The sequence below is a fragment of the Eriocheir sinensis genome, chromosome 2 (assembly GCF_024679095.1).
Source record: "Eriocheir sinensis breed Jianghai 21 chromosome 2, ASM2467909v1, whole genome shotgun sequence".
Taxonomy (NCBI): domain Eukaryota; kingdom Metazoa; phylum Arthropoda; class Malacostraca; order Decapoda; family Varunidae; genus Eriocheir; species Eriocheir sinensis.
In genome coordinates this window covers 29,919,464-29,947,329 of record NC_066510.1, presented here as the reverse complement: position 1 = coordinate 29,947,329, position 27,866 = coordinate 29,919,464, and the positions used below count along the sequence as shown (strand labels likewise).

The following is a 27,866-nucleotide window of genomic DNA, read 5'->3' as shown; positions in this document are numbered from 1 at the left end:
GGGGTGAGTTGGGGTGTATGGAAGGGGTAGAGGGGAAGGGGGGAGCTGTGTGGAGGGCAAGGATGTTAGGGAGAGGCACGAGAAGGGGATGGACGTGGCTATGGTCAATGGGCCCAAAAAAATACGTAACCTTCGGAACACACACACACACACACACACACACACACACACACACACACACACACACACACACACACACACACACACACACACACACGGTTCATTACGTTATCTACCATATAGAATTGACGGAATCCATAAGGAGGGAAAAACACCTTAATCGATAGCCATAATTTTTCTTAGTTCACCCTTTTAAATGCCACGTTTTTGTTTGTTACTTTCGATGCAGACACGAAGGGAGGGGAGGAGTCAGAGAGAGGGAGGAGGGAGAAATGGAAAAGAAACGGAGGGGTAAGAAGAGGTGATCGATAAAGACAGAGAAGAGGTGGAGAGGAGAGAAGGGAGGGCGATGGCAAAGACCTTGAAATACCTTAGTGCTTAAATGTCAAAGGGTGTTTAAGATGAACTGATGCAGCAGACGCGAAGGAGGAAGAGGGTGGGCTAAAAAGAAGATAAGGTTAAAAAAGGAGGAGGAGTAAGATGAAGAGAAGAAGGAAGAAGAGGTGAAGGAAAAAGAAGAGAGGAGGAGGAGGAGAAACAGGAAAAGGAAACAGGGAAAAAGACATGCACGATAATAGAAGAAAAAAAAAATATTATTAGAAGCTTGTTTCATGTATTAACTTTTTGGGGTATGATGACGGTGTGTGTGTGTGTGGGGGGGGGGTGTATAACAGGCTGGTGATGATGATGACGATGATGGTAATAATGATAATAATGATAAATACAATGGATGAAGGACTAGGAAATACGAGTGCTGTGATTGGCTGAGCCTCAACCAATCAGGAGGGCTCGTCTTGTCTCCCTTATGCCGGTGACAAGGAAGCGAAGGACACATAGGCAAAAAATAAGACCAATGAGGCCATGTATAGACGGTAAGAGAGAGAGAGAGAGAGAGAGAGAGAGAGAGAGAGAGAGAGAGAGAGAGAGAGAGAGAGAGAGAGAGAGAGATGGAAAAAGTGGAGTAAAGAGTAGCAGGACACACGGGGAATGAAAAAAAAAACGAATGAAAAAAAAAAAAACTAAATATATACAACAAAAAAATCACTACGTACTATTAATAAACCAAATTACAACAAGCACAAAACATTTAACAAGAAACACAATAAGGAAATTAGCACTAAAGGAAACAGTGGATAGAGGAAGAGTAATATATGAAGGAGAGAAGGAAGCAGAAACGACTTTGAGGCAGGAACAAAGGGAAATTACGACACAGACAGACTAAGCGTGTAATTGCTACCCGTGACGCCAAGGGGGAGGGGGGGGGTGGAGGCGTAGGGTCGAGGTGAGAGAGAGAGAGAGAGAGAGAGAGAGAGAGAGAGAGAGAGAGAGAGAGAGAGAGAGAGAGAGAGAGAGAGATTATTGTCTGCAAGAGGTAAGAAAATTCATTAGGAAAAAGACAAGAAAGAAAAGGAGATGCGAGAGAAAGTATAGAAAAAGAGAAAAAAAAGAGATGACAGGCAAGATAAGAAAGTTCATTATGAAGAAGACCAGGAAGAAAAGGAGACGGGAGAGAAAGTATAAGAAAAAGGAGAGAAAAAAACGAGAAGAGGGGAAGAAAAGATTGTCTAGATAATTTGTTATGAGAAGAAGACGAAGAAGAGGAATATTAGCAGTAGGATTACAAAATGAAAAAGAAAAGAACTTAAGGCAGAAGAAAAGGAGGAAGGAAAGTCGAATATTTTGGGAAGCAAATGAAAATAAAATAAGAGTTGTCGAAGATAGAGGAGGAAGACAAAGAATAAAATTAGAAACGAAAAGAAATAAAATCAACAAATAAGTGAAAGAATGAGAGAATCAGCAAAATCGGTTGATAAAAAAGATACCGTTAAAAATAATGACGAAAAAATAATGAAGAGGATCAATAAGGGCAGTATAGGACTAGGAAGAAGAGGTGGAGGTGGAGGACTAGAAGAGAGAAAAAAAATTGGAGAAGAGGCGGAAGGGAGGTCATCTTCACTCCCGGATGAGGTCAAAGGTCAAGGCGGTGAGGGAGTCTGTAAGGGCGTCGGTAAAATAACGGGGCATCTTGATTTTTTCCTTTTTTTTTTTTGGTGTGTGTGTGTGTGTGTGTGTGTGTGTGTGTGTGTGTGTGTGTGTGTGTGTGTGTGTGTATGTACGTGTGTATGGTGCAATCTTATCGGCATCTTGTGTGTCTGTCTTTCTACCTGTTTGCGTGTGTGCGTATGTTTGTGTTTCGTGTTTGTATGTTGATTTTTAAGTGTTCGTTGTTGGTATTGGTGGTGGTGATAGTGTTTTTGTTCATGTTGTTCTTGATGTTATTGTTCATGTTGTTGATGGTGGTAGTGATGGTGATAGGGATGGTGGCGGTGATGGTGATAGGACAGGGATGGTGGTGGTGGTTGTGATAGTGTTATTGTTCATGTTGTTCTTGATGTTATTGTTCATGTTGTTGATGGTGGTGGTGGTGGTAGTGATGGTGATAGGGATAGTGGTGGTGATGGTGATGGTGGTGGTGCTCCTTCCCAAAGCTTTCCCACGCTGCATTCCCTTACTATAACCTCTACATCCACCCTCCCCCTCGACAACACTCACCACTCCTTCCCATCCCATCCCTTCCGCTACACGCACACCTGACATTCCCTATTATTCCCTTCATGTGGTAACCCATCTTTAAGTAACTGAAGGTCTTGAAGAAAAGTCACACACAACCTCTCGCATCACTTTCACTCCCCTTATGCAACAGGGTGTGGCCGGAGGGTGATCGGGATGGTGGGAACAGGTATGGGAAGCAAGAGTTTATGGGTATGGGGAAAAAATAAAGAACAGGTGATGAGTCATGTTTCCTTCTTGTCCTCCCCTTAGGCGTGAGACGTAGGAGGAGGAGGAGGAAAAGGTTAAAGAGGAAGATGGAAGGTGAAATATGCAGTAATTGTAAAGAAATAGAAAAGGAATATGATGTAGAGGAGGAAGAGGAAGAAGAATGAAGCGAAATGAAAGAAAAACACGAAATCTGAAATAAATAGAGAAACAACAGACTTGATTTATATGACGAGAGATGTGGGAGGACTGGTTGAAGAAAGGAGGAGGAGGACTGGTTGGAAAAGAAGGAGGAGGAGGAGGAAAAAATAAGAATGGAAGATGGAAGGCAGAATAAAGACAATAAAGAAAATGAAATGGATTATGGCGCAGAGGAGGAAGAGGAATAAAAATGAAGCGAAATGGAAGAAAAAATACGAAATCTGAAATAAATAGAAAAACAGCAGACTTGATTAACATGACGAGAGACGTGGGAGGACTGGTTGAAGAAAGGGGTGGGTGGCGACAAGGACGGAAGTGTATATGTAGGTGGTGGTGGAGGAGGAGGAGGTGGGTGTCGGGGGTGGGAGAATGCGTAAGGCAGCAGCAAACGTTACCTTGAACCTTGTACGAACACACCTTGCAGGCAACATTATGGGGCTATTACACTGGGCAAATTTTCCGTAGATCTTCAGTCAAACCACGATTTTTGCTAGCGTGGTTTTCATTTGTTTCTTGTTATTGCTGATGATGATGATGGAGAGTAATACCGTCGTCCTTCGCTGAAATCTATCGTTGCTTTGGAAGATCGTGGACACGTCAGAAAACCACAGAAATATGAGAACCACGCCAGCGGAAATCGTGGTTTGACTGAAGATCCACGGAAAATTTGCCCAGTGTAATCGCCCCTTTACCCGTCTGGCTTATACCTTCCTCCCATGAACACCACACAGCTGAGCATCATAACATTACCTTATAAAGCAACACACACACGAACGCACGCACACCTATAAAGTTCCCCGCTCACCTGTCCCTCACATCTTGGGTACTAACACAACACAACACACATAATCACACTAGTCAGGTATCCTACACAATCGAGCATTATAACATTTCCATTTACAGTGACATAGAGCCTCACCATACTCTTATAAATTAAAAGTAAAGTACACTGGTTTGCAACACGTCTTATGCAACAACACTAAACACGGTCACAAGAGAGGGCAGCTATCACCTATATCACAAACCCAGCAGCAGGTGTTGTGTGGATATTACGCACCATTCATTTGTATTCCAGGTAACACTATACTCTCTTGCTCCTCTATTTTCATTCATGTTCTCCATTCTTCTTCATTCGTCTCCATTATTCATACTCAGGTTTCTTCTCACTCACCACCCTCTCCATCCCTATCTATTCTTCATTGTTCATCATAAGCAGGTTTTCTTCCTCACTCTCACTATTCTCTTCATCGTATCGCATCTTCATAGCATTCATCTCTTTTTCATCTCACTGTTCCACTACCCTTACCATCCCATCTGCTCTCCATCAGGTACACGAACTTGGCACTTATCCCATGGTCCAGGTGTACGCCAGACAGCCAGGTGTGTACTGGTTGGTAAGGGCCAGGTAACGCTAGGTAGTTGACCCTGACCCTCTTATTGCAGTGTTAACCTCGTAAGTTTTTTTTTTTTTTCCTCTTTTCTCCCGCCGTCCAGAAACGTTGTTGTGGGATTCTTTTAACTAACGCAACGCCCTTCAGAGGCTGTGCTGGGGGTTCCGTGGCGCCCCTGACCTCTGTGGGGAACGAAGGAGGCGAGGGAATGAGAGGTGGGAGGCTGCGTGAGGTTGGGATGTGTTGAGAGGAGGAGGGAGAGTTAATAAGCTTAAGATGATATCGTTGCTGTGGCGGCCGAGGGTGAGAGATTGAGTGGAGGTGTTTCTTTTTTTTCTCCCTCTTTTTCTTTCTTTCTTTCTGTCTACCAATCTTTCTTTTTCTTGGTCTATCTATCTTTCTCTTTTTTATTGCGGAAACGAAATATTCACGGGTCATTTGTTTGGTCATTACTTCAGTCTCTTACTTAATATATAAAGCCAACGTTGAGTGCTCATTATCAGTTCAAACACGCATACCCCTCCCCCCCCCACACACACACAGGAAAATAGGCAGTGTGTGTGTGTGTGTGTGTGTGTGTGTGTGTGTGTGTGTGTGTGTGTGTGTGTGTGTGTGTGTACCTCTGTCCCTAGGTTTCGCGGTCCCTCCCCTTCACTCCTTCCTCCATTTGTCCCCTACATTCCAGCCTTCCTCCTCCTCTTCCTCCTCCACCGCCTCCTCTTCCTCCTCCTCCTCGAACATAAAAACTGGCTCGCCTCGAAAGGAAACCGAGAGTGAGAAGTGAAGATGAAGAAAGAGAAGGTGGAGGAGGAGGAAGACGAGGACGAAGAGCAGGAAGAGAAAGATATGTATAAAGTATTAAGGAGATGAAGATACGGAAGACTAACCACAACAAACACCTTCATCTAGGACATGCAACCCTTCCAGTTTACTTCCATCTTTTTCACTGTACTCTCCATCTTCTTTTCACTTTACACTCCATCCTTTTTTCACTGTATACTCCATCCTCTTTTCACTTTATAATCCATCCTCTTTTCACTGTATACTCCATCCTCTTTTCACTTTACACTCCATCCTCTTTTCACTTTACACTCCATCCTTTTTTCACTTTATACTCCATCCCTGAACTTCATTTCCTCGTCAGTAAAAATAAGTGCATCGGGGGAAACTTAAAGGATTCCTCGACGCCCATGGGGGTTACTGAAGGGTTATGAGGTCCTTTATGCAGCCTCACTTCCCTGTTGGTGTATCGACGCCGTGAAGACTTCCTATATTAAGTTTTCCCAGCGGGTCAAAGGCGGTTGTGGGTTGTCGATTCTTTGCCCCGCCAGGTGAGGATGAAGGTGACGAAGGAGAACGACGAGATAGAAGAGGTCGAGGTGTTTAAGGAAGATTAGAATAAGGATGATCAGGAGGGTGAGGATGAGAGCAAGGGGAATGTTAGAAAAAAATATATATACCCCTTGAGCTTGCAAAATCTATCATGTCCACCAACAATAACAGAATAAGTAGTGAAATAACAGGAGTAAAAAGTTGTTTAAAGGAGACTAAACATAATATCAGTATGACGGGAAGGAAAATAATAGCGTACAGGTAGATGTATTAAAATTCATTCAAGGCAAAGGCATGAATTGGTTTACTAGTAGATTGGTGAATGAATGGAAGAATTTTGGCAGTCATGTGGGGATTGCCAGTACGATAGATGAAGAACAGGTTAGATATATTCATGGATAGGAAGGATACGTGGTGATAGGGTTAGGTAGGCCGACTAGATTCTTGCAAATCCCATAGGTTCAAATATATCTTATGAATCTTTGTCATGCCAATCATTTATTACAAGAAGGAAGATACGCGTTGAAAAGTAACCCCGTTGGACACACAGGTAAGTGGTTCAGAGCCCAAGGCAGAGTAACACATTCCTCAAGTTCTAAGAGGCACATTGTGAAGGCGATCTGCTTGTCTTTTAAGGAAAACGTCTAGTATATTATGCAAAGTTGTTGTTGCCTTCGAAATCGTTGAAAGTTGAAGTCAGAATTTGTTTGTGATTTTGTTTACCCCTAAGAGAGAGAGAGAGAGAGAGAGAGAGAGAGAGAGAGAGAGAGAGAGAGAGAGAGAGAGAGAGAGAGAGAGAGAGAGATCACCACCCTCCCCCCTTCCACACACACACTCATTCATCAGCACGCACTTCACGGTCGCTTCACACGTACAACAAAACCACACCGTTGTTTGTATTCTATTCTTGAGTGCAACAAATAGCAGACCTGAGTGAGTTATTAAAAAAGTCGGGAAGGGAAGCGAGGAGTGGCAGCCATGGAAGGAAAGTGAAGAAAGATTAGACGATTTTAACCAGAGAGGGGAAAATATATATCAAATAAAAAATATAAAAGGGACAAAAGAGAGGAAAGGAGGAAATAGTGAGACTGGAAAGGAACTATAGAAAAGGGGAAAAGATGGTAAGAAGAGAGAACAGGAGTGAAAAGGAAGTAGAGAACGGAAAATGAAAAGAACATGAGAGGGAAGAAAGGAGAAAAGGCTAAGAAAGGAGATGATAGAGAGAAAATGCCAATGTAGAAAAGGAAGAAATGCGGGAACAGAGGCAAGAGGTAGAACAAAGGATAACTGCAGGAGGTGAAGTTAGAATATATTTGTCAATTCATATTTGCTCAGACGCAGGAAAATTCATAGATATCCTGGAACCAAGGTTGTATTTGGGCCGTGTGGTGATTGACAAGTGTGTGTGTGTGTGTGTGTGTGTGTGTGTGTGTGTGTGTGTGTGTGTGTGTGTGTGTGTGTGTGTGTGTCTTTGCTCCTTCCTCACGTAATGACCATTTATCAAGAAGCCACGGCCCTTCTTTCCTTCCTCCTCCTCCTCCTCCTCCTCCTCCTCCTCCTCCTCCTCCTCCTCTACCTCCTCCTCCGCCTCCTCCTCCTTCTCCTCATGGACGGGCGTGTCTAGAATATTAAACTTTTTTCCCCTCATTTGGACATAACCAGGAAGTGACGCGTAAAAGTTCCAAGTTATTGTCTGTATGTCACGCACTACAGCGCCTCCCTCCCTCCATCCCTTCTACCCCTGTTTCCTCCCCTCCCTACTTCGTTTCTTCCATCTCTACCTTTTCTCCACCTCTCAGCCTCCATTCATCCATCACTTCACCTTTCCTCCCTTAAACGCTATCACAGAATTAATCTTTCCCTCCATCCTTCCCTCCCTTCCCTTCATCACTCTCTTATTCGCTCCCTCCTTTTCTCTCGTTTCATTCTTTTTAATGTTCACGTGTCTCCCTCTTTTCCTCTTTCTAAGTTTCCATCCATCCCTTCATCCTTTCCCCCTTCAAGCTTTCTCTCCCTTTTCTACCTTCGTTCCTTCGTATCTTTCCTTATCTCCTCTCTCCTTCATCTTTACCTTCCTGTTTTCATCTCTCCACTAACTAATCCCCCTCTCTTCTCTTTGTCTCTGTTCTCTATACTTATGTTGCTGAACCTGAACCTTTGCTTACCTAAATACACCTTAATCAAACAGACAAACAGACAGACAGGCAAAGAAACAGTATAAGGATATAGAAAAACGAAAAATCCACAAAACCTATCCACCCAAAACCACTTTACCTGTTCTGTCGGAAGAATGTGAACGGTCGGGAGTGACGGAGGTGACTAAAAAGAGACATAACTCCTTCCACAAAACGTATATTATCGTAGAGGTAAAAATAGTCATCTTAGAGGAAGGTGCAGTGAAGTCGCTTGTTGGGGGGCGGATCCCTACTATATGCAAATGCAGGAGGAAGTCGAACGTTGGAAGTGAAATATGACTAAAACTGTTCTTTGTCCCTCGCTGTGACAGGCGCCGGAGAATGGTCGAAATCGAATTCCTGAGAGTTTTTGTTTGTCTTGATCTGATTGTCACCTTTGAGAGAGAGAGAGAGAGAGAGAGAGAGAGAGAGAGAGAGAGAGAGAGAGAGAGAGAGAGAGAGAGAGAGAGAGAGAGACTGGTTGACTGACTGACTGACTGATCGACTGGCTAACAGACTGACTGACACACACACACACACACACACACACACACACACACACACACACGCAACTGTAAACCTTATAAGCATTCCTGCCTCGATCACGTCACCTGTGTTCAGAGCCGCTTTTCGTCATTGTCTGAATCGTGCGTTACTTTGTGGTTTTAAAACGTTATTCATTTACTTATACCACACGGATATGAAATTGTCATGTGTAGTTCTGTCATTGGTTTCGGATAAGTTTTCGTTTTCATTCATTTCTATCTGTTTGTGTTGAATTTTTGACTTGTTTAATTTAGGGAATACTCGTTTTCCGGTAATTTTCCCATTCTTTATGCTTTATGCTCCTCTTTTCATGTATTTTCCTCCCTTATACTATTATGGTAGCGGATATTCAAAGTCTAGTCCTGGGAAAAAAAAGTATTAATCTCTTTTTTTCCTTTTCTTTCCCCTCATTTTCTCTTCCCCTCTTTTCTTTCTTTCGACGGTTTTTATTGGGTAGGCTAGTAAGCGATTTTCCTATTCTTTATTCTTTATGCTCCCCTTTTCGTGTATTATCCTCCCTTATGTTATTATGGTAACGGACATTGAAAGTCTCGTTCTGGAAAAAAAAGTATTAATCTCCTCTTTTTCCTTTTCTTTCCCCTCATTTTCTCTTCCCCTCTTTTCTTTCCTTCGACGATTTTTATTTTGTTGGCGAGTAAGCGATAGCTGGCGTAGCTGAGGGAACCAAGGATGTTTAGTATGAAGTGATGAGGTAGTAAAGGAAGGGAGGAGTCGTGTTGAAGGGAGGGAAGACCTATTATTATTTTTAAGAGGAGAAAGGAACCGGTGGGTGATGTCATTAGCCTGCAACTTAATACCGCATTGAGGTGTTGATGGCTGCTGCTGTTGCTGGGTGAGAGAGAGAGGAAGGGTGCGAAGGAAGGAGGCAGAGAGGGAAGGATGAAGGAAAGAAGGACGAGAAGATGGAAGGAAAAAGGATATGTCTGAAAGAAGACAGGAAGGCAGGAAGGAAGGAAAGAAATAAGAAAGAATGAAGGAAGGAAGGAGGCAGAGAAGGAAGGATGAAGGGAAGGAAGGAAAGAAGGACGAGAAGATGGAAGGAAAAAGGATATGACTGAAAAAAGACAGGAAGGCAGGAAGGAAGGAAAGAAATGAGAAAGAATGAAGGAAGGAAGGAGGCAGAGAAGGAAGGATGAAGGAAAGAAGGACGAGAAGATGGAAGAATAAAGGAAAGGAAGGAAAGAAGGACGAGAAGATGAGAGGATAAAGGATATGACTGAAAGAAGAAAGGAAGGCAGGAAGGAAGGAAAGAAAGAAATAAGAAAGAATGAACGAAGGAAGGAGGCAGAGAAGGAAGGATGAACGGAAGGAAGGAAAGAAGGACAAGAAGAAGAGAGGATATGACTGAAAGAAGAAAGGAAGGCAGGAAGGAAGGAAAGAATCAAGAAAGAATAAATGAAGGAAAGAACAGAAAAAGAAAAAAAAACGGAGAAGGAAGAAAAGAAGGGAACACAAAATAATTAAATATAAAAACTCAGAAAAAACACGAAACAAGAACTAAAATCCTCTCTGATTAATCATAACAACAACCACGAAGAGGAGACAAGCAATAAGCGAAGACTCAAAACAGCACCTCCCAACCTCCCTCTCCTACACTACATCCCGGCATCACGACTTTTCTATCCTTGGCTTAACGCAACTCCTACACTAACACCCCCTTTCCTTCCTTCTACCAGTCCGTCTCCCTGTCTGTTTGTCGTTCCTTTCCTTCCTTGTCTGTCCTCAACCTGTCACCCTGTCTGTCTCCGCTTCTCCGTGGGTCTGTTACCTATCCACGCCCAGCCGGTTAAGTGTCTGGCTGCCCTTGTCTGTCTGTCTGGTCGTCACGAAGCAGATCCCCGCGCGTGCTGCCCCTGAGCAAGGCGAGGAGGAAGGTCAGAAGAGGAGGAGGAGGAGGAGGAGGAGGAAGAGGATACGAGGGAAGTAGTGAATGAGGAAGGAAGTATATATGGAATGGAAGGGAAGGTACGATAAAAGATAGAAAGAAGAAAACATAGAAAGGAAGAAGAAAAAATGAAGAGGAGAAGGAGGAGGAAGAAGTAGAGGGTACGAGAGAAGTAGTGAATGAGGAAGGAAGTATATATGGGATGGAAGGGAAGGTACGATAAAAGATAGAAAGAAGAAAGCTGTATCAAGAAGAAAAGTGTATCAAGACACCTCTCCACCCTAAATTGACCTCTCTTTTGGCTATTCTTTACTTTTGTCTTTTATGGGAGGGGCGAGTAGCTGGCTTTTTTTTTTTTTTTTTCACTTTTTGTTGCCATTGAACCGTTTTCTTTGATGTAAAAAAAAATAGAAAGGAAGAAGAAAAAAATGAAGAGGAGAAGGAGGAGGAGGAAGAGAAGAAAAAACAAGAAGGACGAGGAGGAGCAGAAGAGCAAGGTGAAGAGCAACAGGATGAGAAGCAGGAGCAGGACAAGGAAGAAGAAGAAAGACACTGAACATCGCTCTGAAATCACCCTTCCAAACATTCCAAACTCTTGCACCATTTCTATTAATACTCACCGCCGTCAGAGAGTCACACCAGAGGGCCCCAGAGTCACGTCCTGCCCTTTAAGAGACTATTCCTCATAATTGCCTCAGCTTCCAATGTTCCTCCATGACTAATAACTACATAATACGAGGGAGAAACACCAGAGGGCTCAGAGTCGCGTCCTGCCCCTCGAGACTCCCTTCCTTTGTCACAGCGTTCAATGTTGAGAAGTCCGGAAGTCAAACAGGTTCTCTTTTTTTTCCTCCCACTCCGCCTCCCCTTCTCCCCTTCGCCCCAGGATGCCACAAGTAAGGGTGTGGTCCTCAGTCCAAGGCTGCGGTGGTAAAGAAGATTTTGATGCACCAAGGACGAGGTGAAGTGCGAGGAAGAGGTGCACTTGTTTTGCTATCCTTCAGACACCTATTTTTGAAGGTGGACAGGTGATATCGAAACTGAAAGGCGGATAAAAGGGAACATAGACAGGTGGAGAGGGAAATCGAGAGCCTAATAAGACAAAGATGAGACGCCCTTGTTTTAATAGGCCTCGGACACCTGTTTTTGAAGGTGGACAGGTGATATCGAAACTGAAAGGCGGATAAAAGGGAACATAGACAGGTGGAAAGGGAAACCGAGAGCCTAATAATACAAAGATAAGACGCCCTTGTTTTAATAGGCTTCGGACACCTGTTTTTGAAGGTGGACAGGTGATATCGAAACTGAAAGGCGGATAAGAAGGAACCTGGACAGGTGGAAAGGGAAACCGAGAGCCTAATAATACAAAGATGAGACGCCCTTGTTTTAATAAGCCTCGGACACCTGTTTTTGAAGGCTGGCAAGTCGATATCGAAACTGAAAGTCGGATAAGAAGGAACATTGACAGGTGGAGAGGGAAATCGAGAGCCTATAATAAGACAAAGATGAGACGCCCTTGTTTTGATAGGCCTCCAACTTGTTTCGAAGGTTAACAGGTGGAGTAGGAAACTGAGAGGTGGATGGAGGAGAACATCAGTAGGAGGACACTAAGATCAAGAGGCATGTGAAGGATAGGAAGGAGCAGGTGGTCACGAGGGATGAAAGGAAGGCTAGTGATGGGCGGACAGGCGTATGGTGGGGCCGAGAGGTAAATTAGAGGGTAGATAGGAGGTGGAGGCGAGGACACGGAGGCCGGTGAGAGGCAAACATGTAGGCAGGAGGACGAAGAGGTATGTGAGTGGCCGGTAAACAAGAAGACACTGGAATGAAGACACGGATAAGAAGAAAACAGAAAACAGGTTGCCAAAAGAAGCGAAGGACGGGAGGACATTGAGGCTGAGGAGAGGCAAAAAGACAATCAGAGGAGCAAAGAGGTGCGATAGAAGTGGTCAAACAAGCGGACCCTTAAATGAAGACACGGGTAAGAAAAGAGCGGACACAAAACAGGTTGCCGAAAGTGAAGGACACGAAGACACTAAGGCAAGCAGATAAACAGAGGAACGAAGAGGTGCGTAAGAGACTCCCAAACATGAGGACAATAGTGCGTAGACAAACAATTTCAGATTGGAATAAAAATGTGGATATCAAACAAAGCAGGAGTAGATAGATACGAGACTGGCGTGAGGAACTTGATGCTGGTGAGGGGCAAGTTAAGAGACAGTGGAAGGAAGAGTTTCGTAAGAGTCAGGCAGACACAAAAAACAGGCGCTTACTGAGACAAACAAGTGACCATCGGAGTGAAGATGCGGATTAAAGAGAACAAAAAAAGTCGGTAGCGAAGAGATCTGAAGGACGAAAACAAGGAGATACGCAAAAACAAGGACCGAACTAAACGCAAATCATCGAGAAAGAAAAACACGTGCATGAATGAAACACTCGATTTAGCAACACAAAAACGTACAACAACGACAATCGAACAGGGGCATCCCACCTTGACCAAGACCAAAAACATCACATCACCAGCAGAAAAGGGTTCCTAGTAGTATGTGAATGAAAGCCGCGCCCCAATAACACAAACATCATCTATTACTACAACGACAAAGCTGTTTTAGAAGGTCAAGCTAACCTCGAGTCAACACCAGCAGCAATAAAGACAAAAAAAAAAAACACCAGAAAATCAGAAGAACGCATGAATGAGTCTCCATCTAAGAACACCAACAACTCTTCGACAATCTTCTTTTTACAGGACCAAATTTTAACCTCGAGTAAGCGACACCCGAAGTAAAGAAGCGCTAAGGAGAGGAGCTTCACGGTCGTCAACTTGAGGGAGAGATGAGGTGACGCGTCGAAGACACCCGATCGCTCGTCGTTCGTCCTCCGCCTCGAATTACAACCGCAAGACGACGCCCGAAGGAACACGTGGGACGAGACTAGACGAGAAGAGGCGTGGCGAGGCGAACCTGGTGTTGGTGCTGCTAAAGGGAGAGATAGAGACGACCCTGATGGATACTATCGAAGTCAAGGCATTAATGAAACACCAGCATTTCAGAATAAGAACAAAACCTCTGTCTCTCTTTTATTGGATTCTGGCTGTACCTTCAACGCTGGAGAAACAAATTACCCCACTTTTGCTTACCCTTCTCTCTTTTCCCTTCGTTACCTCCCTCACCTGCCTCTATCCCTCGCTCCCTTCCTTCCTTCACCTGCGCTCTCCTGTACCTACCAATAAGGAAAAGCTGGAAAAGAGGCGTTGTCAAGAAAAAGGGCGTTTCGTTGGCGTTATAAAACCAGTTGTTGGAGGTAGTGGAGGGGGAGGAAGAGATTGAAAAAGAAGAAGAAGTGTGTTGGTGGAAGGCGTGGTGATGATGGGAAAACACACACACACACACACACACACACACACACACACACACACACACACACACACACACACATGCATACCCAGTTTCGGGCAGGGACGACCCACCTGACCAGTCCTACGCGTTCGTCCCAAAAGATGTACCAGGGACGTCTGCTGCCCCTCCTCTTTCTCCTCCTCCTCCTCCTCCTCCTGCTTCTCCTCCTCTTCATCAGTATTTTTTCTTTCTTGCATGCTTCTTCATTGCTTTCATCATTTCCTGCGCCTCCTTTTCTGCATATCCGTCTTCCCCATCGTCATTGTGCTGCCCTCTAGTGGTTGTTATGTTGGTTTGTATTCCTAAAAACTTACTTATTACCTTCTGTCCTGTTGAAGTTTCTACGCTTCTTTCGTTTGTTATGTTACGCGCGATGTTCTGTAACCTTCGTGTTCTTTTTGTTGCACTCAGTGGCCAGACGGGAGGGTTGGACATTATAGCAGATTGTCTCTTTCCCACATTTTTAAAAGAGACTGAAGAGGTTTAATCTGTGGGTTTTGAAATGTAGACCGCTTGGTGTCCGAATTGACGTATTAAAATGGACCAATTAGCAAGAGGGTTTTAGATGAAGTACTTACACTTTAAACAAATATGGTATGAGCCGCAGCAATGGATACAGATCGAATCCGTTTCATTCAGTAAAGAAAAAGGCAAAAACTGATGTACAAATATGGCAGTGGGTGATGGGAGCAAATCAAGCAGATGTGCAATAAATGGAAGTAAATAGTAGGGCAGTAAGTAGCGGGCTTTTTTTTCATTATTGTTTTCTCTTTTTTTAAGCCCTTGATCTGTCTCCTTTGCTGTAAAAAAAAATACGATTGAACGTTTCCAGTGGAGTTTAGAATCCGTTAGATCGGTTTATGGATAGGGAGGACAGATGGTGACTAGCTGACTGGCTCACAGGAACTATCAGGTGTAGGTCGACTGGCATCTCATAGCCTTGTGCATCCTTTCCTGTTGTATTGCCGGCGGGAAAGATCTTGCAACACGTTCGGGCACTAAAACGAACGGCTTCCTCATAAACTGCCTGATTTCATTATATATTTTACATTTGTGTACTTGTATGTTCTTCTTTTTTCTTCTTCTTTCTTCTATCTTCTATCTTCTATCTTCTCTCTCGTTTTATCCCCTTCCTCTTCCATTATCATCATCAACTGTGTTTGTATGTTACCATTTTCCATCTCCTTTTTTTTAGCCATCATTATCGCCATCGTTATCATTATATCAACATCTTTATAAGCTTCATTTTTATCTCTCTCTACAGTACAGTACCTCAAGGACAAAAATAAATCGCTATAGCACCGTTTAATCATTTGACATCCTCTTTTATACATCGTTTCAGATTATCCCCAAGCCTCATTACTCACCTCATTCAACATTGGCTTCTTATCTCTCCAGCAGGCAGTGACGTGGGCAAGCCGACGAGCACACAGGTGGCCCAGAAGGTGGCAGCGGGTTTGGTGTGTCCAGGTTCTTCCCAGGGCGTCCCGCGGCCAGGTGATGCTGCTGCTGGCCAAGGTCAGTCGTGTGGTCAGACAGTCAGCCACTAGCCAGTATTAGCTTTCTTTCCTTCCAGTGATTTGTTTGCTCCTTACCTTCTGAGGGATGCTGGTCAGTGGCAACGTTACCAGATTATCGTACGCATAACATTGTATTTTCCGGTTTCTGGCCCATATATATTGCAAAAAAGAGCATCAATAATTACCGATTTTAACAATAATTATAAATGCATAGCGTTATCTTTGCGGGTGCGATAGTTTTTGGTCAGAAATCGGCAAAAACAATACGCCAAGTACGACAATCTGGTAACGTTGGTCAGTGGGTGTGGATGCTGGTGGACTTCCTGTTAATGCATTTGTATATTCATCTATTTACGTTAATCTGTTTTGATAGATTTAGGTTGATTTCATTTCATTTTCCTTGTCTTTGCGCTTGCACCGTCCTCGTTAATCTGTTTTGATAGATTTAGGTTGATTTCATTTCATTTTCCTTGTCTTTGCGCTTGCACCGTCCTCGTGTGTGGAAGAAAATGTACATATATATTTTTTTTCATGTTTGGGGAAGAATAGTTTTTAGATCAGCTCAGTTCGGAGAAGAGCATATAACCTGCTTTCCCTTTCTCCCTCCCTCTTCCCTTACCTGCCTACTAATCAAGTCAGTTACTCGACCTCCACAGCTGATTGGTCTGTAATTGGGTCCCTGGGGAAAACCTGGGAAAGTGTGTAACTCTTAACAACCCGGATACCACGCCCCGACTTGATCTTTGGAGCTAAAGAAGCCGAGAAGGACGCTGGGGCAAAGTGCAGCTCGACACATGACACTCGTCTCTAAAAACACTCTTGTAATTTCTCGGTGATTCGTGCGTTTAAAGCGTGGAAAGTAACCACCCACATAAAAGAAACTAAGATGGAATAATGCTTAACTTGCACTCCTCCTCTGGCGTTCATTTTCTTATCCTTCTTCGTCACTTCTATATATATTCTCTCATGTCTGTAAAATAGAATAAAAAGTGGATAAGTGTAGCTGGAAGGTCACTGGGCGTTGGTGTTCGTGTCGTTTTGGGCATGGAGGAGCAGAAAATGAAAACGAGGCTAAAAGGGTGAGACGGATGGCATTATGGAGATGATATTGGCAAAAGCAGGATGAAAGAGAGTCTGGAGTGTTCTTAGAAGTAAAATATGTTACGAAAAGCTTTATTGAAATTGTGTTGGAGAAGTTAGGGTGAAAGAGATCATCTGGAATATTCTGAGAAGTTGAATATGTTTATACTTACCTTTATGGAGATCGTGTTGCAGAGGCATAGGTGAATCCGAAATGATCTTAGACGTAACATATGTAACGAATCCTTTTTGGAGATACCGGAAGTGCTGGAGTAGGCAGGGCGACATGTGGCTAGTATCAGTGCTGTGGATGGAATGATGATTGTTGATGAGCAGCAATATGGCTTAGGTGGAAAGTCTGACAGTAAGATGTGGTAAGATGAGTATAGATGGTGTGGTATTCTTCAGGATGTGGCTACAGAAGGAATGTGGCTAGATTACATGTGTGGTTAGGTTTGTAGTCTGGCTAAGTAAAGGTTACGCTCAGGATTGTGATACAGCCTAATGAAAGTTGTGGGCACGGGAAGTTTGAAAGCAGAACAACCAAAAATTACGGCTTGATGAGTAATGTGGCCGAATAATCAGTATAACCAGGTATATAGGGCTTCCAGGTAGGAGATGTGGCAAGGATGTGGTCAGGTAGCGATAATGATACGCGGTAGCACGAAAAATAGGGCTCGACTACAAATATGGTCAGTGTGGTCAGGCAAGAGGTATGGCCAGGTATCTAGTGTGGCTGAGTTTGAGGTGTGGCCCGGTGAAGATTAAGCGTAGTAGCAGAAAAAGTGTCACCTCCTTCATACCTGAGCTAGTGTGGGGGGTGTGGCGAGGATTGGGCCCCAGCGCGAAGGCCAGGAGGGGGTGTGGCTGTGGAGGGAGGAAGAGGAGGAGGAGGAGGAGGAGGCTTTGGTTGTGTGAGAGGTATGTGGTCAGAGGTGAAGGAGTAGTGTTTGTTTTTGTTGTTGTTCTTGTCTGTTGTTTATCCATTTCACACTAAACACAAGTCCTCCTGCACTTTTTTTTTGTGTGTGTATGTGTGATTTCGTTTGGATTTTACTTCATTTTTCATTTGGCAAAGGTCAGATAGATACAATTCACCGATAAGGACTCTTGAAAATATATACATAATCGCTATTTCTGTTTGTCTGCTTGTCTGTGTCTCTCTCCTTTTGTCTGTGGTACCGTGGCTGTTAAGTACCAATGGTCTGAGGTTACTAATGACTCTCTTCCTGTCTTCATTACGTAAGTGTTCTCCGTGACACGCAGACAGACCTTGGCGTGTCCTGTTTCCCAGTCCATTCTTCCCTTCAGTTATGTCTTCCTCACATTTCGCTACGTTCGTCTTAACTCTCACCTTCGTACCCTTCCTCTCTGCTCCGTTCATTACGTTCGCTTCTTGTCTCTTATCTTCGAATTCTTCATCTTTACTTTCATTACGTTCGCTTCTTGTCTCTTATCTTCGTATTTTTCATCTTTACTTTCATTACGTTTGTCTTTTTATATGTTAACTTCTTACTCCTCTCTGCTTCATTCATTACGTTCGCTTCTTGTCTCTATCTTCGAATTCTTCATCTTTACTTTCATTACGTTCGCTTCTTGTCTCTTATCTTTGCATTCTTCATCTTTACTTTCATTGCGTTCGTCTTTTTATATCTTACCTTTTTACTTCTCTCTGCTCCATTCATTACGTTCGCTTTTGTCTCTTATCTTCGCATTCTTCATCTTCACTCTCATTACGTTCGTCGCTTTATATCTTACGTTCGCTTCTTGTCTCTTGCCATCCTCCTCCTCCTCTTTTTCATGTCCCCTTTTTTTCTTTCACCCTCGCCTCTCCATACCCCTTCATTCCTTTCAACTGGCTTATATTTACTCTCCATGCCTTTTCCTTGCCCTGTTTTCATTCATTCTCTTTCCCTTTCTCCCATTCTCTTCGCCAATTCTTTACTTTATCTCGTCTTTATTTCGCTTTCATCGCCTTCCTCTTTTCATCCTTCCCTCCCTCCATCTATCCATTCTGTTCTACCCCTCCCGCTGTCTATCCTTTCGTCTTCTTGGACACATTACCATTTTATATGAAGCTTAATCTTGATCTTCTTCCCTTTCTTTCTCCCTCCCTCCCTTTATGTGTCTGTAACTGTATGTCCTTCACTCATACAGTTTACCTCATCATTTTTATTTATAAGGTTAAAAAAGTTGCTGTGACTGATGTATCGTAATCGCTACCTTTGCCTAACCTCCCGCCCTTCAAGTAGGTATCATTATGTCTGTCTGTAACTTTATATCCATCCCTCGGACTGTTTTCTTCGCCTTCTATATTCATAAGGGTTAAAAAGTTACCTCCTTGTGATGTAGGTATCGCAATTGTTACCTTCTCCTTACCTGTCTCCCTCCCATTCAAAGAAAAAACAAACCATTCTACCTCCTCACCTTCCCCTTCCCCTTGCCTAGGCCTAACAAGACCCCTGCCTCCCTTCTGGCCTTGTCCGTCCATCAACCCTGCCACGCTCACTCGCATAGTTTTTGTGTTTTTTGCCCTCGCCAACGAAGGCCATACTCTGGTTCTTGAAGCAAAACAGTCCTAAGAGCGCATACCTCCCACCGCTCCACATTAATGAACTTTGTAATCTTTTAAGCTCTCTTGTACGAACTTTGTCAACTTTTGAAGCTATCCATGAAGCACCGAACGATTGAGACTTTTGAAACATTGTACGATCTTTTGACTCTGAAGTATATAGTATAAGGCGCACGAGGTCATCTCTTTCTTCTCCTCTCTCAGATAAGAAAGGGTCGGAACTTGCAACGTTGCCAGATTGTCGTACTCAGCTGCTTATATTTCCCGACTCGGCGACTCCCTACCCCAAAACTGTCTTCCGGGCCCCAATAACGAAACAAATTTATGGTTATCGTTAAAAGAGTTAGATCCTGATGTCTCTTGGCAATAGTTAGGCGTCAGAAACCGGTAAATACTATGCTCTTGAGTACGATAACCTAGCATCGGTGGTCGGAAGCGAAGTAAAGTGAAGCAATATATCAAGGTAGGCCACGATAGGCGCTACTTCTTGCCCCTCAGATGTTTGGTAAATGACGCGGAGGAATGTTCGTTGCGGCGAGTCATCGTTCATTAGCGTATGAATGAAGGCTGTGCCGCGGCCATTAAGAGTAGCTGAGATGGGTAAAAGAAAATGGGTAAGAGAAAATGGGATAAGAAAGGAAAAATGGGAGGGAGGTGAAGGGGGGAAAAGGAGAGACCCGTAAGTGAAATGTTCTTGGTGATACATTGTCGGTGTCACATAATAAAAAGGACGAGACGAAGAATGATGAGACAGTGAGGAGGGGAAGGAGGAAGCGAAGAGAACCATGAGATAAATATTTTAAGATAGTGTCGTGCTGTTAAAGTGTACACTAGGAAGAAATTTTGCCCTATGTTACGGCAGATTCAGAAACATCCATAGGTGATTTTTTTTCTTTTCATTTGTTGGTAACTTTTTTGTGGGGTAATGTTATTTTTAAGTTGAGGTTGCCTTTGCCGACCTCCGGAAAAATTAAACTAAAACCGACGAGTAACGAGGAACTGATATTTGATTTCGGAAAGACGAAGAAAAACACGTAAATTAAGAAAACTATGTTCCTGCACCCGAGACCCGGAGAAACATATTTAAAAAGAGAGAAAAAAGGCATATTAAAGGAAGCTTGTGTCAGTTATCGCAGTGAAAGTAAGAAACACCACACCACCACCAGCAAAGTAATGATAAGCCGATATTTTATTTCCAGAAAGACAAAAAAAGTATTAATTCTCTTAAGGAACTGTGATCGTGCTTCCGAGACTCTCAAGGAAATGAGTTTAAAGGAAAAGTGAAAGTCTGCCATTAGTTATTTTTTTCTTTCGTTCCTGCGCCTTTAGACCTTTCAAGATGAGGACGACAGCTCATACAGGAAACAGATCGACTCTTTCCTTTATCATACCCAATTATTAACTTTTAAAAGCAGCATTTATCTGTATATTTCCTTGAATCGTTTCATTACACTTATTAGCGGCATTTATCTATATTTCCCTTGCGTCGGGTCATTGCATTTAGAAGCGGCATTTATCTATATTTTCCTTGAGTCGGGTCATTACATTTAGAAGCGGCATTTATCTATATTTCCCTTGCATCGGGTCATTACATTTAGAAGCGGCATTTATCTATATTTCCCTTGTCTCATTTTATCACATTTATTAGCGACATTTAGCTATATTTCCCTCGCATCGTTTTATTACACTTATTAGCGGCTTTAGCTAAATTTCCCTTGTCTCATTTTATCACATTTAGGAGCGGCTTTTAGCCATATTTCCCTCGCATCATTTTTATCACATTTATCAGCGGCATTTAGCCATGTTTCCCTCGTCTCTTTTTATTACATTTAGAAGCGGCATTTAGCTAGTTTTTCCTCATTTTATAACATCGTGCCAGACTACGGCTCCGCGGGTCCGGGTTTGAATCCTTGCCCAGACAGTCGGCGTGCATCTCACCCAGCTGTTTATCCTCCCATTCGGGCTGGTCGGTAAGTCGATACCTGGGAAAACCTGGGGAAGGTAAACTGTGGCAATCCAGGATTTCACATTGGCCCGGGTAATGGGATCTTTCCTACCACATGCTCAAAGGGCCAAAGGTACGGAGATGAGCACCGCAGCCACGCGCACCTATAGCGTATACACTCACTTTTACCTTTACCCTTAGAAGAGGCATTTAGCTAGATTTCCCTCGTATCATTTCATTACATTTAGAAGCGGCATTTAGCTATTTTTCCTCACTTTATAACATTATTACATTGTTACGGGTCATTTTATTATATTTTATTTCGTTTCACTGACCTTGTTTTAAATACTCGGACGCGAAAAGAATATTGATTGGAAAGGAAGTCGAGAGCAGGTAGGAAGGACGACCTTTGCGAAACCCGGATTGGCGAAGAGCGAGCGAAAGAGTGACCCTGAAGCACTAAAAGCTTACGTGCCTCTATTAAACCTTCCTGTTGACGGGGAATCGAGAACTGAAAAGAGAAAGATAGAAAAGAACATGATAAGGAAACTGTAGATGATTTTTCGTGGTCATTTTTCGAAGGAAGGAAGAGAGAGAACGGAAGAAGATAGATATTAACGAAGAACTTGATAGATAGATAGATAGATAGAGAGAGAGAGAGAGAGAGAGAGAGAGAGAGAGAGAGAGAGAGAGAGAGAGAGAGAGAGAGAGAGAGAGAGAGAGAGAGTAAATGAAAAAGCGTAAATCAACACCAGGTAGGCCTATACGCACGGAAGCTCAGGTAGGAGGAGGTATTAAGTCCTTTAGAATTGCCACTCTCGCAGGTGTCAAGGCTAGTCAGTAGAAGGAGAGAGAGAAAAAAGGTAAGCTAGTCCACACCAGCTAAATAAGACCTCCCTACCTAGACCCCAACCCGGCCCCCCCCCCCCCCCCCTCTTTATACTTTCACAATCAGTCCAGCAGGCAACCAAGTCACAGTAAGTCAGTCAGTCAGTCATTAAGTCAACCATTCATTCATTCATTCAATCAATCAGTCAGTCAGTCAGTCAGTCAGTCAATAAGTCAACCATTCATTCATTCATTCAATCAGCCAGCCAGTAGTCAGTCAGTCAGTCAGTCAGTCAGCCAACGAGTCCATCAGTCATCCAGCCACGCCCCTTTCTGTCTGTTTCTCAAAGTCCACCATTAGTACCTACTTTAATGTGCATGCAAGAAACACCAATCATCCTCTTCTGTTGACCCACACTCTTCCGCCTCAATCCATTTTCTTGCACTCAACTTCATCCACTCAGAAGTATTCATCATTCACGTCTCACTCTCCCTTCTTCCGTCCTTCCTTTTATCTCCTGTATCTTTGCCTCTATCCCTCCTTCTGTCTCCTCCTCATTCCATTTCTTTCCCTCCTTTCGTCTTTCCTTCAACCCTTTCCTTCTCCCTTGTTCCTCTACCTTGATCCCCCGTTTTGTATGCTCTTCTGTTTTCCTCTCTTTCCTTCTTTCTTTTCCTCCATGCCTCCTATCTTTTATCTCCTGTTCCTCTACCTCACTATCCTCACGTCTGTCTGCGTCATATTTAGTTTATCTCTCTCTCCTTTCGTCTTTCATCAGTCCTCACTTTTATCATTTGTTTCTCTGCTTCTCGATATCCATGTCTGTCTCTCTCCTCCCCCTTCTGCTGTTCCTCCTTCACTCAGTTTCTCGATCATTCTCACATCCTCTCCCTCCCACCCTCCTGGCTCTCTGTCCCTTCGTACCCTCGTCCACCACAACCTCGTAAGAGTATCCGCGCTAAAGGTCACTGTCGCTCCGGCCCTCCACGCGCAGCAAGGTCGACAAACACGCGGAAAAAAGAGCAAAGAAAACATAGAGCACTGCAGATAGATAGATAGATAGATAGGTACATATATACATACATAGATGACAAACATACATAGATAACAAACACGCGGAAAGTAAGGTAAAGCAAACATAGATTACTGTATATAGATAGATAGATAGATAGATAGATAGGTACATACATACATACATACATACATACATACATAGAGACATACAAGGAGGCGCCTCATTAAGCTTATTCATATATACTTCTCGTTATTATTGAGTCTTTTATCTTTGTCTTATTCGGATTGTTGTTGTTTTTTCCTTTCAGTTGTTTTTTGTTTTTGTTGTTGTTGTTGTTGGTTATTTAACGTCGGCTATATGTCTTTTTTTATTTGTTTTTCTTTTCGCTCTTACCTCATTTATTCTTGGTATCATTTATTCATTCATTCATTTATTCATTTCATTCATAAGTTTCTTCATTCCTTCTTTCCCTCATTCATTCATTCATTCCATAAGCCATTCACTCATCCATTCATTTCTTTCGTTAGTTCATTCATTTCGTTTTTTACTTCATTCCACCATTCATTCATTCATTCATTTCATTCCATAGTACATTCCTTCCTTCCTTCATTATTTCATCATTCACTCATACATTCACTCATTCACGCACCCACCCCGTCACTCCCAAGCATTCACCACACTCCTAAAACAGTGTGAAACGTGTAGAAGCATTTTTTATACCTTTCTCAGACTCACCTTTTCTGCCTGTGTTCCGCGTGGGATATTTTTAGGCTCAGATCTTTCCTGGAGGTGAATAAAGAGAGTGGACGAGGTGGAGGTGGTGGAGGCAGAGGTCAGTGGGTCACCAGGAACAATGAGAGAGAGAGAGAGAGAGAGAGAGAGAGAGAGAGAGAGAGAGAGAGAGAGAGAGAGAGAGAGAGAGAGAGAGAGAGAGAGAGAGAGAGAGAGAGAGAGAGAGAGAGAGAGAGAGAGAGAGAGAGAGAGAGAATGAGGGGGTTGTTTCAGGTCTTATTTTCTGTTTCTTCTCGTCTTCCCTTCCATCTCCCTGTTTAATTTTCTTTCTACATCCATTTCTATTTTTTTTAGTGTGTGTGTGTGTGTGTGTGTGTGTGTGTGTGTGTGTGTGTGTGTGGATCGTCTGCTAGGTATTTCAGTATTCACATTCGTATTTGCATTCATATTCAAGCCTGTATTTCACTTCCATTTATATATTCGCTTATTCTTTTACCTGTTATTTATTTTTTTTTTTTGGCTAATTATCATGTTTTTTTGTTGTTTATAGATCGTCCCCGTGTGTTCCAGTATTTATATTTGTATCTACATTTATATTTCACTTACATGTATATATAATCGCGTATTCATTTACCTGTTTTCATTTCTTATACCTGTTTATACCGTTTCAGCACCACTACCACCACCTCCGTTATGGCGAGTTGTTTAATTTTTTTCATATTTTCCTGTTATGCTTGATACGCTCCAAGTTTTTTTCTTCCTACCTCCTGTTATGCTTGATTCACGTCGTCTTGTTTTTTTCTTCTTTGGCCAGGTATCAGTTGCATCCCTCGGCTCATCTTGATGCAACTTTTTGTATTTCTTGCTTCGTTGTCTGTCAGAACGAAAGAAAAATGAGACGCAGGGAATGAAGATGGAGCGAGTCTTGAAGGAAGGGAGGAAGGCAAGAAAAAGGGAGAAGAGACTATCATGAAAACCTAGTAATAATGATAATTGTAGTAAGGAAAGAAATGAGTGAATCTTGAAGGAAGGGAGGAAGGCAAGAAAAAGGGAGAAGAAACTATCATGAAAACCTAGTAATAATGATAGTGTAGTAAGGAAAGAAATGAGTGAATCTTGAAGGAAGGGAGGAAGGCAAGAAAAAGGGAGAAGAGACTATCATGAAAACCTAGTAATAATGATAATAGTAGTAGGGAAAGAAATGAGTGAATCTTGAAGGAGGGGAGGAAGGCAAGAAAAAGGGAGAAGAAACTACCAAGAAAATATAGTAATGATGATAACAGTAATAAGTAAGGAAATGATCTATCAGAGGGCAGAAGGAAAAATGGAAGGTAAGAAGTTTTGAAGATTGAAGAAAGGAAGAAAGGAAGGAAAGGAGTTTTACAGATTTAAGGATATATATGGAAGTTAATAGATCATAGATGGAAGAAAGGATCAGGATGGAGAGAAGAATGATGTGGAGGAAAGAAAGGGGAGAGAGAGGAGTGTTAGTAGAAATAACGGAAAAAAGGAAAGAGAGAAAGAAGAGAAAAAGGAAGGAAAGAAGGAAGTAGACGAGAAAAGGGTTAAAGAAGGATAAATAATAATGAGAGAGAGAGAGAGAGAGAGAGAGAGAGAGAGAGAGAGAGAGAGAGAGAGAGAGAGAGAGAGAGAGATGATCATCCTGGATCTGTGACGAAAGGTGAGACAGCAGTTACCGAAACCAGATTCCTTGCTTTATTTCTCTCTCTCTCTCTCTCTCTCTCTTTGACCTTGATATTTGATTTCGCGTGCCTGAGAGAGAGAGAGAGAGAGAGAGAGAGAGAGAGAGAGAGAGAGAGAGAGAGAGAGAGAGACGAAGAAAATAAACCACACTAACAAATGGACAACCAGACCAATAATAGAGAAATAACGCCAAAGTTTAACGAAGAAGAGAGAAAAAAAAAACAATGAACACAAACAAACAATTACCCAACATCCACGTAACATCACAGCTAACCTAACCGCGCCCTGGCTTGATAGTAAAAAGAAGTAAAGTAACCCCATCGCCTGTTTGAAAGTAAAAAGAAAACGGAGTGCGGAGGTTCACCGTTACCGCAGCGCCACCGAACATACAAAAGATGGCAGGATATTATTACTGCGCATTTATTGACCGCTGAAGTTGATGCGGAGTAGACGAGCGGAGCGAACGGCGGAGTGAACGGAAACGGTGGAGTGAATGGTCTATAGCGGAGACTGACATAGATATTGAGCTGTTCTGGTGATGTGTTGATCGCTCGCTGGGGGTCTGACGTGGAGAGGAAGGAAGAAAGGAAATTGAAATATGAAAGAAGGGAAAGACAGAGAAAGAACCAATAAGAAAGACAGATAATGAAAAGAGGACAGAAAGGAGAAGGAAATAGGTGAGGGGAAGCCGAGGGACCTAACCATAGAGCAGAGGAGAGTGAAAAAAGAAGGGAAAGAAAGGGAAAAGTCAGGGGAAAGATAGGAAATGAAAACAAAAGGACAATAATTAAGCTGAAAGCGTGGCATATAAACGAGAGAAAGTGGAAAGAGAAGGAAGAAAGGAAAAAAATAAAGATGTAGCGTATAGCAAGATGAAGAAAGTTAGTGTAATAAAGTACTACAGAAGAAGAGATAAGTAAAGAAATAGAGAAGGAGGGAGGTTAACAGAAGGAAAGGGAGAAGCAAGCAGGAAACGAGATCAGAGAAGGAGCATAGGAAAGAGGTAGAGTGGGAGAAGAGGAGGAAGAGAAGGAGAAGTAGCAAATAGGAAAAGTTAGAAGAGAAGAGATGCGAGAAGTGGGAAGAGGATGCCGAGGAAGGTCATGCATAAGGGTAGTAGGCTAACAATCGAAAAAAAGAAAAAAAAGCATCGTCCATTAATCACGCGTGTTACAAAACCTCTTTCAATCCCTTACATGTGATACTTTTTTATGAATGACAAGAACTTTATTATATTCCTCTTTTCTCGTTTCTTTTTCTCTCTCTCTCGCATAAAGAAGTAAAGACGTACGTGTGGTTGGCAGCGGCAAGGTCAAGACTAAGACAAAAACGAAAACAAAAACAAAAAAACATCGGAAATACCCCCCCAAAAAGTGTGTGAACGTAGATGCTGAGAGGAACTTCAGGAGTGTTTTGTCGCTTGTTCTTGGCCTTGAAGCTTTTGTCTGCCGTGTGCTATTAGTGTGTATTGTATTGATTGTATTTATAGTGTATTTCCGTGCGGTGATGTGTGTGTGTGTTTGTGTGTGTGTTGGAGAATACTAATAAGGGTGTGTTGAATGTACTTGAGAGATAATGTTTAAAAGTCAACTTGTTACTTAGCCTCCTGATTCTGTGTTGATGTTTCGATGGTTCTTATTGAGCATGGATTAGGTATGGTTGAGTATGGGTTGGGTATGGTTGACTATGGGTTAGGTATGGTTGACTATGGGCTGGGTATGGGTGAGTATGGGTTGGGTATGGTTAAGTATGGGATGGGTATGGGTTGAGTATGGGTTGGGTATGGTTGACTATGGATTGGGTATGGTTAACTATGGGTTGGGTATTGTTGGGTATGGGTTGGGTATAGTTGACTGTGGATTGAGTATGGGTTGGCTATGGTTGAATATGGGTTGGGTATGTTTGAATTTGGGTTGGGTATGGTTAAGCATGGGTTGAGTAGCTACGGGTCGAGTATGGGTTTAGAATCGATTGGGTATGGGTTGTGACCTTGAACGTAATAGAGTTGCATTGTGTTGTAGAGTCTGTATGCTTGAATATTAGTGTTTTATTGCCTAGATGTGTTAGTGTGTTAGTGTGTGTGCGTATCTTTGTCCATTGTACGGGTTTATCACGGACCATCGCGCGAACTAAAAAAAAAAAAATTAATATGGAGTTTCAGTGACGGAGTGTACTTAAGAATAGTACCGCGTTGTTATGTTTCTTTATTTAGGTAAGTATCGTTATTAGACGCTGGTGTGGGTTATCCAGCGCTCTGGTTTATTATGGGTCATCGCGGGGGCCACATATATGGTGCCCCGGTGATGTTAATGGAGACGGATGGAGAGGGAAGCGAGGGCACGGTTTCCAGATTATCGTACCCACCATTGTATTTACCGTTTTTAGACACTTAACTATAGCAAAAAGACACTAATAATTAAACCTTTCAACGGTATCTATAAATAAATGTAGTTATTGGAGTGGAGGAGACAGTTTTGGGGTCGGAAATCGGAAAACATAAGAGGCCGAGTACGACAATCTGGCAACGGTGAGCGAGGGCAGCGAGAAAGGAAGGGAGGGAAGGACAGAGCAAGGCTGATCTATCGTCCCTTCCTCATGATGGCCGGGAGGACGGCACTCAGCTGCT

At 42.9% G+C, this 27,866-nt stretch overlaps 1 long non-coding RNA gene across 2 annotated transcripts in view; it reads left to right on the top strand.

Moving 5' to 3' along the window:
• Positions 1 to 15,236: 15,236 nt before the first annotated feature.
• The window catches only part of LOC127002416 (uncharacterized), a 30,095-nt gene continuing 17,465 nt past the window's right edge, over positions 15,237 to 27,866 (top strand). For both annotated transcript variants that reach the window (XR_007756209.1, XR_007756198.1), the window contains exon 1: positions 15,237 to 15,361. This is a non-coding gene — a long non-coding RNA (uncharacterized LOC127002416). The remainder of the gene's footprint in view (positions 15,362 to 27,866) is intronic.